Below are 2547 nucleotides of genomic sequence, written 5' to 3' on the forward strand. Positions count from 1 at the left end.
AAGATTTTGAGTTACAAATTTTCTCCCCATCTTTCCCCTACCCATGACCCCAAAACAGTGATTCCCACTGTATACCCTCTCCCCCAATCTGTTCTCTCCTATATCCTTCCCCATACCCCCTCCAAGTTTCCAGTAGGACAAAATGGATCTCCATACCCCAGTGCCTATATATCTTATTTACCAGTTGCCTGTAATAATAATAATATATTTTAAACATTTGATTTTAAAACTTTGAATTCCAGATTCTTTCCCTTCCTCCCTCGTCACCTACCTTACTGGGAAGATAAGCAATTCAATGTAGGTTGTATATGTGTAGCTATGCAAAAACATTTCCATAATGGATATATTGTGAAAGACTGACTATATTTCCCTCCATCCTATCCTGTCCCCCACTTGTTCTATTATCTACTTTGACCCTGTCCCTTTGCAAAAATGTGTGCTTCTAACTACCCTCCCCCCAAACCTGCCCTCCCCTCCATCATCCCCCTTCTCATTCCCTTCCTCCCTTCTCTCCTGTAGGGTGAGATACCCTATCTAGTGTGTATGTCATTCTCTCCCTAAGCCAAATTCAATGAGAGTAAGGTTGACCCATTTCCTTTTGCCTTCCTGTTCTTCCCCTCCATTGTAACAGTTTTCCCTTGCCTCTTCTATATGAGATAATTTACCTCATTCTGTCTCTCCCCATCTCCTCATTATATTCCTCTCTCACCTCTCAATTTCACCTTTTAAATATCATTCCTTCCTATTCAATTGATCCTGTGTTATCTGTCTATTTATACCTGAACACACACACACACACACACACACACACATATATATATATATATATATATATACACACACTCACATATGTATTCATATGCCCATATACCCTCCTCTATAGACATATATATGTATGTATGCATATATATATATATATATATATATATATATATATATATATACATTTATATTCCCTTCAAGTATCCTCATACTGAGAAAAGCTTCATAAGTTACAATTATTGTTTTTCCATGTAGGAGTGTAAATAGTTCAGATCTGGTGCCTACAGCTCAAGTCCTGCCTGAGGGATGAGCCTGTTCAACCTTTTCTGGGGCTTTTTAGGATTCCCAGGGCCTCAGAGGTGAGAGTGGAGCCCAGACAGGTAAAAGGGGTGGAGCGGGGGGACCCTCCAACTGGGGTCACGGCCCCTAGCCTCTCCCTCTATCTCCCCCTGACTATAAGGCACACCCAGACAGACTATCCCAACAGGTGGAAAAAAAGACCCAGGGATCCCTTCTTTGGAGGGATGACTAGAGAAGAGGATGATGAAGATGAGAAGGAATAAGAAGGAGGAGGAGGTTCCTGGGGTTCCAGGTTTGGAGGCCCCAGGTCCCCTGAGGACTTCACTTTTGGCTTTAGTTTTGGCCCTGGAGAGGAGATGCCTTTCCACGATCACTTTGGCTTTAATGAACTGATTCAGGATTTCAACCGTATTTTCAGAGACATGGGGGCCTGGACCCTGCCCTCCCACCCCCCTGAGCTCCCAGGCCCAGAGCCAGAGACCCCAAGTGAGAGGCAGAGGGAGAGGGACACCATCCAGGATTCGATGCTCAAGTATCCAGATAGTCACCAGGCTAGGATTTCAGCCGGGACTCGGAGGGTGACCTGGGGCGCCCCTCTCCCAAAGCAGCCCCAGAGTGGGGCTCCAAGAGGCCTTTCTGAGGGTTTGATGAGGTGTGGCCCTGATGCTACAACCAGAGAAGACAAGGATCTTGATTCCCAGGTCTCACAGGAGGGCCTGGGTCAGTCTTAAAGTCCCAGCCTAAATCATACTTCAGAAGGGTCTCTGTTACCAAAATAACTGGACCAGATGGGGGGGTAAAGGAGCAGTGCACCGTTGTAGACAGTGAGGGCCACAAAGAAACCACAGTAACTCATCAAGAAGCAGATGCCAGTTCTAGAGATGAATCAGGCACCCCACTGCCTCGAAAGTTGGGGGACAGCTCTTCCATACTGGATTCATTCCTAGGACAATGGTTCCGGTCTTGGTAGCTCAAGCTGACTTTGTGGATGACTCCATCCCTCCCCTCTTTGCCCCACTCATTACCATCACAGGTTCCTGACATCACTAGCTGGCTCAGCTGATCTTCCTGCCACAGTGAGGGTATGGGGGGGGGGGGGGGGTGAAAAAGTGGACAGGTAAAGAAAAAGGTACCCCCCATTCTTCCCCTCCCCCTTGCTGCCCCCCAAATAAAATCTTTATTTATGCTAAAAAAATAGTTCAACTTTGATAAATTCCCTATGATTTCTTTTCCCTGTTTACCTTCTCATGCTTCTCTTGCTTCTTGTATCTGAATGTCAAATTTTCTATTCAACTTTGGTCTCTTCATCAAGGATGCCTGAAATTCCTCTATTTCATTGAATGACCATATTTTCCCCTGAAACATTATACTCAGTTTTGCTGGGTAGGTGATTCTTGGTTTTAATCCCAGCTCCTTTGACCTCTGGAATATCAGATTCCAAGCCCTTCGATCCCTCAGTGTAGAAGCTGCCAGATCCTGTATTAT

General features: G+C 45.3%; 1 pseudogene; it reads left to right on the plus strand.

Moving 5' to 3' along the window:
* Positions 1-1068: 1068 nt before the first annotated feature.
* On the plus strand, positions 1069-2147 carry LOC138163075 (HCLS1-associated protein X-1-like; annotated as a pseudogene).
* Positions 2148-2547: the final 400 nt, after the last annotated feature.

Source organism: Petaurus breviceps, unplaced genomic scaffold, assembly GCF_028583685.1.
Source record: "Petaurus breviceps papuanus isolate PSGF00001 unplaced genomic scaffold, PetGlider_PUasm1.0 187, whole genome shotgun sequence".
Lineage (NCBI taxonomy): Eukaryota > Metazoa > Chordata > Mammalia > Diprotodontia > Petauridae > Petaurus > Petaurus breviceps.